Source organism: Balaenoptera borealis (genome assembly GCF_965194805.1).
Source record: "Balaenoptera borealis genome assembly, chromosome: 18".
Classification (NCBI taxonomy): domain Eukaryota; kingdom Metazoa; phylum Chordata; class Mammalia; order Artiodactyla; family Balaenopteridae; genus Balaenoptera; species Balaenoptera borealis.
Window position 1 is genome coordinate 48869156 of NC_138877.1, and position 11743 is coordinate 48880898.

The 11743-nt window shown below is 38.8% G+C and overlaps 1 long non-coding RNA gene across 1 annotated transcript; it reads left to right on the plus strand.

Annotated features, from left to right (window-relative positions):
* Window positions 1–1803: 1803 nt before the first annotated feature.
* LOC309615944 lies at window positions 1804–10454 on the plus strand. Its single transcript, XR_014237162.1, has 2 exons — window positions 1804–4023; window positions 4077–10454. It is a non-coding gene; the product is annotated as an uncharacterized lncRNA (long non-coding RNA).
* The last annotated feature ends 1289 nt before the right edge of the window (window positions 10455–11743 follow it).

Genomic DNA, 11743 nt, shown 5'->3' on the forward strand with positions numbered 1-11743 from the left:
TAAAAATATTAGATACTATGTTGTTATTGTCAACATCACGGTTGTCATCCACACCTGTGTGAAAGGCCTCCACACCATGGTAAAATAACTTCCACAATAACAGCTGAAAATGAAATTACAACCAGCCAGAAAGAGTAAGTTCAATGTCAAGATTACTACTACAATTATCAGGACAAACGGTCTTTGTGCTCATGAACCATTCAACATTCCTAGTGAATTGCAACCACCTGACCATCTGATTTCTCTCTTTAAAAACACATCAATTGTTTTAATTGCCCATACTACAGAGTTTAAAATCTGGCTTTTCCTTCCTCACCAAACTGTTATGTACAGCTCTCTCCCTCCCTATCTATGTCTCTGACTTTTTGTCAGAGTTTTGAATAAGTCATGCTCCTGTCTACCTCCTGATTCCTGATAATTGCCCTACTAGGAATCATTATATCTCTGGAAAAGAAAAGAATACAAAATAAGTCAGAAATCAGTCCATTGTCAAAATAGGCCTACTGAGTTCCTACCATTTGCCTACTGTATCCCCAGTAAAGTGCCGGGGCTATGTGGGTTAAAAAAAAAAAAAAAAAAAAAGACCTTAACTTAATAGAATCTAGCGGGGGAAAAGAAAAGACATCAAACGAACGGTCACAAATAATTAGACTGCTATGTGGATGCAAAATTCTACAAGAGAGAAGTGCAAGGTGCTAAGGGGGACTATACTGGGATCCATGACAAGGTCTTCAGGGGCAGCAGATGGTGGTGGGTGCAGGGCAAAACTCCTGAGAAATGATGTCTAACTTGAGATTGAAGATGTGACAAGAGCATGGGGTAGGGATGTTACAATCATCTCACGCAGAGGGAATAACAAGGTCCAAAAGTGGAAAGGAGCATGGCGTATTCACAGATAGCCTGGCCAGGACAAGTCAGAGTTGATGACTATCCAAGAACTCTAGTTTCTATCAGCAACAGAATGAAACAGGGTGACTTCAACCATTATTAGCTTTATTCTCTGTCTTTGTCTAAGAATCTAAGAAACTATTCTTAGCTCATATTGCCGAAACTTTGGGAGACTAACAAGTGAATCAGCCATGAACACAAATCCAAAGTCCCTGGAGTATTTTGGATTCCATTCGGATTCCAGATCTCATCAAAAATTAGGCAGAACAAATGGCAAAGAAATGTGATGAAAACTTAAAGGAAATTATTTTCGCCTTAAGGAAAGAAAGATGAAAACCAATCCTTTTTTTTTTTTTTTGGCCATGCCACGCAACTTGGGGGATCCAGAATGAACCTGCGCCCTGGCAGTGAAAGTGAAGAGTCTTAACCACTGGACCACCAGGCAATTCCCAAAAACCAATCTTATATTGGTCTTCTATATTTGAAAGGATTTTATATATAAGAAAATGATCTGTTTTTCTTCATCTCCACTGAGAACAGAGGAGGAAGAAATGTGTTTAAAGAGCAGTCTTAAAAATACAGGTCTAGGGAATAAAGACACAGACCTACTAGAGAATGGACTTGAGGACATGGGGAGGGGGAAGGGTAAGCTGGGATGAAGTGAGAGAGTGGCATGGACATATATATACTACCAAATGTAAAATAGATAGATAGTGGGAAGCAGCCGCATAGCACAGGGAGATCAGCTCTGTGCTTTGTGACCACCTAGAGGGGTGGGATAGGGAGGGTGGGAGGGAGGGAGACGCAAGAGGGAAGAGATATGGGAACATATGTATAACTGATTCACTTTGTTATAAAGCAGAAACTAACACACCATTGTAAAGCAATTATACTCCAATAAAGATGTTTAAAAAAAATACAGGTCTAATATAAAACAATTTCTTGTCAATAAAAAGAACTAGGTTCTTTAGCTTTCTTTAGGGAAACTTCAGTAGTTTCCCTGAAGGCATTTCTAAGTAAAGCTAGATTTTCCTATACTGGAGATACTTTACTTGGAAGCAGAATAGTGAACTCCATGATTTCTTCAAGTAGCTTACTGTCCTATGAAGTTCATTCCAAAGCAAGCAAAGATCAATGCAAATAAATTGAAGCAATAGTGTCATCTAGTGGAAAGCTCAGTAATAACACTCAGTATACCAATCTATGATTGAATAAATCCCTATATACTTTGAACTTTAAAACTAATTAATTTTTTTAAAACCTAGATGCAAACCTGTTTCAAGATTATATTTTCCAATTCATGCCTCAGCCTCATATCCTTAGGGGAAAAACAAGCCAACTGGTGACTAAACCCTCCAGAGGGACTCACAGATGATAACATAAGCAGTTTGATAGTCACAGTTTAAAGGCTAAACCCCACAGAATAGGAATGTTTTAATTAAATTCTTAACAGCCACACTCCTAATGCATGTCTTGGGTTTTCCAGATTTGAAGCCAAGTACACATCTCTGTAGCTGAGATAAAGGGTGATTGCTTATGCAAAGGATCAGAAAGCTAAAATGACTGACAGGCCCCTTTTGTCTGCCCTCCTACTCGTCTCTTCTAGGTGATCCCTCTCAGATGACCTTTCGGGAAACATCTCATTGTTTCTGGTGGTTTTCCTCACCTCAGCTTTGCTGTTAATCAGAAGAACTTAGGTTCACAAGCTGCTCTAGATTGGGGTCCGCCAAAATTCCGAGGTTGCAATCTAATCCCCAGTGTGATGGTATTTGGAGATGGAGCCTTGGGGATGTGATTAGGTCATGGGTGGAACCCTCATAAATAAGATTACTGCCTTATAAAAGAGACCCCAGAGCTCCCTTCCCCTTCTGCCATTTGAGGACATAGCACAACTCATCTGCGAACCAGGAGGTGGGCTCTCACCAGACACTGCATCTGCCAGCGCCTTGATCTTGGACTTCCCAGCCTCCAGAACTGTGAGAAATAAATATTTGTTGTTTATAAGCCACCCAGTCTGTGGTATTTGTTACAGCAGCCCAAACAGACTAAGACACAAGCAGTGCCTCATGTCAGGAAAACATATGTGGGACATACAGGGTTCTTGTCGGAAGTGAATGAGGTTAGGTATACGACTTACTTGTAGAGAGGTGCCAGTTATCAGTGGATTGCCTTTGAGATCTAAACGTATCCTTTATTCTTTGCTTTGCAATAATGACACCGGATCCTGTGTTTTTCTTTGCAGCTTGCACGATGATCAAATTCGACCTTTGTGAGTAGAGGGTGCTGGAGGGACACTAGAGTAGGAAGGGGATCTGCCTCCTGGTTCCACGGTACACCTCCGGGTCCGCTCCTGCAGTGGGGACAGCTTCCGCGGTGCCCAGCTCCTGCGGCGCTGGTTGGCCCCCAGTACACGGCACCTCCCATGTATGGTTTTCCTCCACAATCCCCAGGAGAGCTTCTCGGTGGAGTGCCACTGGCTTGGCAGTTTCCCATAAATGCCTTCCCTGGCACCCCCTAGGGAGCTGTACAGGGAGCTCATCCAGGGAGTCTCAGCCACGCCTTCTCCAGTGAACTTGGATGTCCGTCCTGGGGCGAGGGGTTGAGGGTGACAACAGGCTTTTCCGGATCTGTTCCTTTCTTGTGTGCTCTCTCTCAGCCCTTAGTGGCTGCCCATGTATCTGCTATTCTTCTATTCTTGACAGTTCTTTTTACTCCTTCCTAGCCACTCCACATTACTCTAATTCTCTGTTCCACTTAATAAATGTCTATATTACATGGTCCCTATTCAAATTACTTGCGGTTTATGTCTCCTGATTGGACCCTGATTGAGACACTGTATAATAAATGGTAGCTAGGGGCATATCCAAGTTACGTGGGATCTGGAGTTCATATAATTTGGGGTACCCCTTCAAAAGAAATCATATGAAATTACTAATACATAATTAAGTACACAATCTTGGGAGGATCTCAGGCAAATAAGGGACCCTGAAACACTGGCTTCACAGTAAATCCACCACTGAGTGGCTATTGTCTTCTTAAAGGAAAAATGTGTGGAATACGTGTGTCTCAAGATTACCTTCTTCCTCAGCATCAAGGTGTTGGGGAAGAAAAATTAGTTACCTGTACACTACAGAGGTAACGTGTTTTGAGGAATTGCTCACAAAGGAATGTCAAAGCCTGCCCAATAGTCTCTGCCTTCATGCTTTTCACATGTCTGCCCACCCCGCAACTGTCTCTCTGTTGATCCTCTTCTGACTGTTCAAGTCTCAGTTAAAAGGTTCTTCCATTCAGTTGCCTTGCTGCCTGCCTTCCTGGGCACAAGTAATTGTTTCCTTACTTTAGCACAAAGCTTAAAACATATCTTATTATGGGACTCACCAAACTGAAATGTAGGTATTTATCTGTGTCTCTCTCTCCAAGTACAGTGCACACATCAGATATTCCGTAAATGTTATGTGAGTTGAATTAAATGAAATGATGCCAATTTCAGATGTTCAAAAGACATGCCTGAGATTAGTCATCGCTCTTAAAATCAAACCTTGTGGGTGACTGATTATTCCACCTATTCAAAGTTCTGACAATGAGATTATTCAAACAAAATGAGGTACTGTTTCCCAATTTGAGTTCTATATTGCATAATGCATGTGTTGATCTAATAAAATAAATACAATAAATTCCCCAAAACCAAAAGATGATGCAAATCTGAATTGAAGAGAAACTAGGTGTCAGAGAATCAAACATGTCTACAAAATGCTTTGAAATGACTTTCATTTAAATGAGATTAACACAGAAGTTACAGCCATGATCAGTTATTTTCCATTTTGTATTCTCCCAATAACAAGGAAGCCAATTTTCTAGAAAGTTTAGACCATTCTGTTGTGGGAAAATGGCCTAACATTGTCTTTCTTTTTTTCCCCCAACATTTTCTAATGATACTGCTTAATTACCTTATCAAACACCAGTGCTCCAAAATGTTGAGATTTTCTTCCAACCACTCACCAAATCATCCAGCCAGCCAGCTAACAGAACAGTGCCAAGCACAGGTCTAATCTCAGAAATCCCACATCTAATCTAATTGGTCCTTTCTTTTTCCACATTGTTTCTCAAAGTAAAGCAAAACTTATCTTCTACCCTACACCTACATGTCCCTAGGAATCCCTAAATAGATTCAGATTTGGTCAAGTAGCACAGCTTTCGTTTCAGTCACACACAAACATCTGGAATCAAGACAGATAAACCTGATCTATGGTCCATCTCGAATATATGCACTCAGACTGTTTCCATGGTTTCATTTCTCATCCATAAGCTCATGAGAACAAAATACTGTAGCTCTGGCTCCGTCCTACAATGATCATCTTTTCTAGTCAGAGCCGGAGGGTAAAGCTAGAGAAAGAGATGAGGAGCAGAGCTGGAGAACATGAAGACATTTCCTCTTCTTGACTTTCCCCCAAGCCCCAGACTGGACAACCATGTAGACTTTTGGGTGGGGATGGTACTTTGGGGATACAGATTTCTATCTAGGGTTTTTCTTAACCTTTAATAGAAATCCATTAGAACGGAAATGGATATTTTCCTAATTCATTGTGTAGCTACAAGGAAAATAATAATTGTTAAGGGCTATAAGTTGGTTTAGATATGGGAATCAGTAAGAAGTCAACAGGCGTTCACAGTCCCTCTCTGGCTTTATGTAAGGCCCTCTTCACACAACTTTTGAACATTACAGGTCATCAGAGACCAGAAGAATCATGTCTCTCATCTTTCCTTATTCATACTCCACACTTTTGACCCTCCTGATGTTTAAATATTCTTTGCTTTATGACTCATTCCTAAATTGCTTAGCTCAGTAAAGCCAATAGAAGAAGCATTCTCACCTTGAACAAATGCACAAGAATCCACACTGCAAGATTTTCTGAGACTTGGAGATGATATAATATAGATCAACGTGGGAATACTGCTCATTGACCCAAGGACGTCTACAGTAGCATGGCAAAGTCATTGACAGGACAAATTCTGCAGTCAGAATATGCAGCATATGAGTCCCAACTTCACCACTTACTAGCTATGTAATTTTATTTTTTCATTTGTAAAATAAAGATAAAAACTGTACTTTACTTCATAGAAACGTTATAAAAATTAAATGAGATAATGCATGTAAAATGCATTGATACAGTTAGCTATCAATAGTGATAGTTATTATTATTAGTTATTATGGTCGTTGTTCTGTCAGAAGCCTTTCAGTCACTCTTTCAACTTTCATATCATTGAGAACTGATGAATTTATGCCATTTTCAAGAGGTCAGATGGGCAAACCAGAAAGATTAACTGTGATCTTTTTCTTATTTTCCTATGTTACTTTTTCATAGTATGCTTGTTCATGAATCAGAGCATCTTTCAGTGTCCTCTCATAGCTGTTCAGTGGTCACCTGCCACAAGGGCTGACTGTCACAGGACTGGCAGGGGCAGCCCTCTGTAAAGATGGGACAAACGACAAACATCATATATTTTACAACTGCATTTAATAAAGCTGCATTTACAGCTCATGAATCTCTTCTCTTTCAGTGGTTTAGGGTTAGGAAAAGAGTATATTTTCAGATTTTATTTTTGTGGGTGTGGATGTTAATTATATGAGATGGCACAGTTGGGGGTGAGGGGGTTGAGGATTGGGGTAAGAAGGGGTCCAGGGTGGCAAAAACAGCTTCATAGTTTGGAGGTGACAATGACCACAACCATGACCTTCTCCTTGGGTTTCTGAAGAGAAGGATTTTTGCTTACTGGATGAGGATGGGAAAAGACTAAAAGCAGCAGAGAGGCCAGTGTGATCTATAAAATAGAGAAATGGAAAGCTTCTCAGGATAAGTGTTGGGGAAAGTTTTGGTAGACAGCTGAGAATGAAAGATTCCAGCTGTGGCAGAGTCAAGAGAATTTAAGAAGTAGACCTGTGGTTTATAAATTGGGTCCTTTTTTCTTTTCTAGAAGTTTCTTTTACTTTGATGTAGAATTTGAAAGCTACAGGAAGGTGAGACTGGATTACACAGGGCTCTGGCTAATATTTGGGCTCTGGCCCAAAGTGGAAAATTATTACAATTTCAATAGAACTTATGTCCGTATATATTAAGCAAATTTTATCATTTTACCCATGGTACATATATTCTCTACTCTTTCCAGGGAAACACTAAACTAGATTAAAAAATTATTTTTCAGGTGTTGCCATATGATATGGGGGCCAAAACACATCTAAAATGCATGGAGCATAGAAATTCTGTTTTAAAAAAAGATTTTAATTTACATTGCTTGGCTAGATAATCTACAGATATGCTTAATTCACCATACACTAGGAAGTGTAGTCTAAGCATTATTTTTACTTAATAATGAAGGAAATGCCAAATACAATATTTAGGGCACAGATTTTAGGAAACAGTCGGTTATTTTAAGTTCATTTTTAGTAGGTAGTTCAATGACTGAAATCACATGATTTTACCTGAAGAATGTATGAAACTATATAAGTATGGAAAATGGTAGTAAAATTTGGTTCATTTTAGTAGCCATTTAAATATTATGCTTATATAGATTTGAGAGATTTCTAATGACGTATGTACATTATCATATTAACAATACCAGATACAGAATTGTATTTATGACTATATGTCATAATGCATAGAAATGATGACAAAGGAAATATATCAATGTATTAATAATTATTTGTAGATGGTAGCAGTGATGTAAGTTTTCTTAAAATCTGCAGGGTTTTGTAATTCCCTATACTGACTATACTTAGAAAAAAATAACAATAAAATTCATTATTTTAATCAGTAATATTCTAGTGAAGTGTTGTGTACTAGAAGACACTGGTCAACTTAAGCCTGAAATTCTTTCAGTGTCATGTAGACAAAGACAAATGACTATTACAATTCCATTCATTTAATTAAGAGGCTTTCCTCATCTCACAAGATTGGGTTAGGTGGTCCCCTATTTGCTCTAGTAATACTACCTCATCACATCTAGCTTGATACATATCCCACTATATTGTATTGCCTCTTCTTGTCTGTCTTCTCTGTTAGAACATGATCTCAGAACTCAGCACACAAGCCTGCATACAGGAGGTTTTTGATAAATGTCTGTTGAGTGAATAAAAGAATGAATTTTGCAATTTACCTCACTATTGGATGTGTATGTTATTTATGAATAACAACATGCACTTCCCCACTGACAAAGGGGAGAAAGATATAGCACAGTGACAACAGAAAAGGACAGTTTATTATTGTAAAATCATGGAAAAAATATACATATATGTTTCTCTGCCCCAGTTCCTGCAGAGAGCTCCTAAGACTCTTGTGACTTCCTAAGTGACAAGAACACTAGGAGCATTTTTTGTTCTGATATTTGGTCTTTGACCCTGGTTCCTGACACTGCGCTCCTAAATCCTTTGGAATTTCCTAGGTGATAGGAGTGTCTTTTGTTCTCATGAGGTGACTCTTAGTGGGCTCTTGGATAGCTTCAGGATGGGAGCTTGTCACCAGAAAGACCAAGTCATCATTTGAAGCTTGGAACTTTCCACCCACCTTCCATCCCCTGGGCAGGGGAGAGGGACTGGAGAGTACCCGTCATGCCTATGCAACGAAGCCTCCATAAAATGCCTGAAGTTTAGAGTTCAGAGAGCTTCTGGGTTGGTGAACACCTGGAGGTGCTGGGTCAGCGGTGCTCCCCAAAAGGACATGAAAGCGCCATGTCCCTTCCCACATACCTTGCCTACAAATTTCTTCCACCTGCATGTTCATCTATATCCTTCATCATATCATTTTATAATAAACTGGTAAACATAAGTGTTTGCTTGAGTTCTGTGAGCCATTCTAGCAAATTACTGAGCCCAAGGAGGGGATCAAGAAAGCCCTGATTCATAGCCAGTCAGTACAGGTGACAGACTGGGACTTGCATTTGTTGTCCGAAGTGGGGAATGTTCTGTGGGACTGAAGTCTTAGCCTGCGGGATCTGATGCCATCTCCAGGTAAATAGTGTCAGAATGGAATTAAATCGTAGGATGCTCAGCTGGTGTCATCGAACTGATTGCTGGATTTGTGGAAAACCCACAGACCTGGTGTCAGAAGTGTTGGGAGCATGGAAGTATTGTGAGTAAAGGAAAAACATGGGAAAGTTTTCCTTATACAAATGGGCCTTTCGCTATTTACCAAGGTTTATTCATTCACAGAATGATGATCAGTATCACCCACATGACAGAAGTTGAGTATAGATTCATGAAGGCAACAGTTAAGAGTTAAGCATTTATAGATTTACCATATGATCCAGCAATCCCACTACTGGGCATATACCCAGGGAAAACCATAATTCAAAAAGACACATGCACCCCAATGTTCATTGCAGCACTATTTACAATAGCCAGGTCATGGAAGCAACCTAAATGCCCATCGACAGACGAATGGTTAAAGAAGTTGTGGTACATATACACAATGGAATATTACTCAGCCATAAAAAGGAACGAAATTGAGTCATTTGCTGAGACGTGGATAGATCTAGGGACTGTCATACAGAGTGAAGTAAGTCAGAAAGAGAAAAACAAATATCGTATATTAACGCATGTATGTGGAACCTAGAAAAATGGTACAGATGAGCCGGTTTGCAGGGCAGAAGTTGAGACACAGATGTAGAGAACAGACATATGGACACCAAGGGGAGAAAACTGCGGTGGGGTGGGGATGGTGGTGTGCTGAATTGGGCGACTGGGATTGACATGTATACACTGATGTGTATAAAATTGATGACTAATAAGAACCTGCAGTATAAAAAAAACAAACAAACAAAACAACTAATACTAAACTTTCATTGGGTTATTTGTATGGAAATATATTAATATAAATGTTTCAGACACTACATGAAATTTCTAAAAATCTTATATGTCTGGTATAATGTTATAAGTCACAATTCTAGTTATTACTTTAAAATGTATATCTCAGAAATAACTAAATTTCCTTGTCATTTGCATTATTATGAACTTTCATCAAATCTTTAACCATGGTCATTTTTAAGCATTTTGTCATTTACAGACATTTCTGGGTGTACTGTGATGCTTTTGCAAATATGTTCCTATAAAAGGGTTTCATCTTCAAGGAATTCATGGAAAAGACTCTGACAAGTACAGGTTTCTGGTAACTGACTGTACTGCTGAACTGAATGAATAAGCATTTTCAGAACTCTAATGAAAAACTGATGAACTCATAAAAGTGCTCACAAAAGAACAAGATGAAAAAAAAAAATAATTACATGGGACTGAGTGAACTGATGAGGATGATTATAATTTTTGTGACTTTCTGTTTGAATTAAAACAAAAAGTCCCACAAGGACTCAGAGGCAAAGAACATACAAATCAATTTTCACTGCAAAGTAAAGGAGCTGTTACAGTGGAGGATTACTGGACTGAATGTCAATATTATGACATAGCATGAGTGTGTTTCGTGTTTGGTAATTGCAATCATTGTTGCTTTTGTTGTGGTCATCCATTTACAATGCTTGGTGTCAGTCTGTTTATCTCTTGTAAAAATAAAATACAGTGTGTGTGTGTGTGAAAAAAAAACAAAAAGAAAGCAATGAAGTAATATTTTAAATGTCAGTGGAAAAGGACTTCAAGCCTAGAATTTTATATCCAGCCAAAATATCATTTAAATGCAAGTAAAATAAAAAATAGTATCAAGTATATAAGGCTTCAGAGGGCTTCCTCCAAACCCCTTTTGAAACATTCTTAGAGCTAATTTTTCAATGCAGGAAGCTAGAAAAAAGCTCCATAATAAACCTGGAAGGAGGAGGAGAAGGAGGAGGGGAGGAAAGGAAAACATAACATAATGTCAGAAATCAGAGAGACAGAGTGCAGAAACAAGACATTAAGCTGGTTTCTTGAAAAGGTTGTAAAATATACAAATAGTATATGACAAAGTGAGAAGAAGAAAAAAAGAGATGTAAACATGCAATTAATACTGAAAGAAGCACTAGCACAAAAAGTTTTAGACTAACAATATTATGAAAAATTGAAATTTGGAGACATTAAAATTGATACAATTCTGGAAAAATATGAAATTCCAAAGTTGCAACAGTAATAAACAGCAAACTGAATTGTCAAGTATTCAGTAAAGAATTACAATGTAATCAAAGACCTCCCCTCTTCCTGAAAAGCCCTAGGCTCAGATGGTTTTACAGATAAGTTCCACCTAATGGTAAGGATGAGATAATACCCTGACATATACAAACTGTTCCAGAAAACAGAAATCAGTTTCACCTTTGTTATAAGTCTGGTCTAACCTTCATTACAAAGTCAGATAAGGATGGTAAAAAAAAAAAAAGAAACAAAAAACTATAAGGCTATTTCATGTTTGAATATTGATATGAAATTCTACATAAAATATTAGCTAACTGTATCCAACAGTGTATTTAAAAAGTTATGACCAAGTAAGGTTTATTTTTAGAATACAGGAAAGTTGAATGTGAGAAAAAACTACTAATGTAATTTTTACCATTAATGAACAGAAGAAGAAAAATTTCATGATTATCTCAAGAAATGTTTTAAAAAACATTTGAGGGCTTCCTGGTGGCGCAGTGGTTGAGAATCTGCCTGCCAATGCAGGGGACACGGGTTTGAGCCCTGGTCTGGGAGGATCCCACATGCCGCGGAGCAACTGGGCCCGTGAGCCACAAATACTGAGCCTGCGCGTCTGGAGCCCGTGCTCCGCAACAAGAGAGGCCACGACAGTGAGAGACCCTCGCACTGCGATGAAGAGTGGCCCCCGCTCGCCGCAACTGGAGAAAGCCCTCGCACAGAAACGAAGACCCAACACAGCCAAAAATTAATTAATTA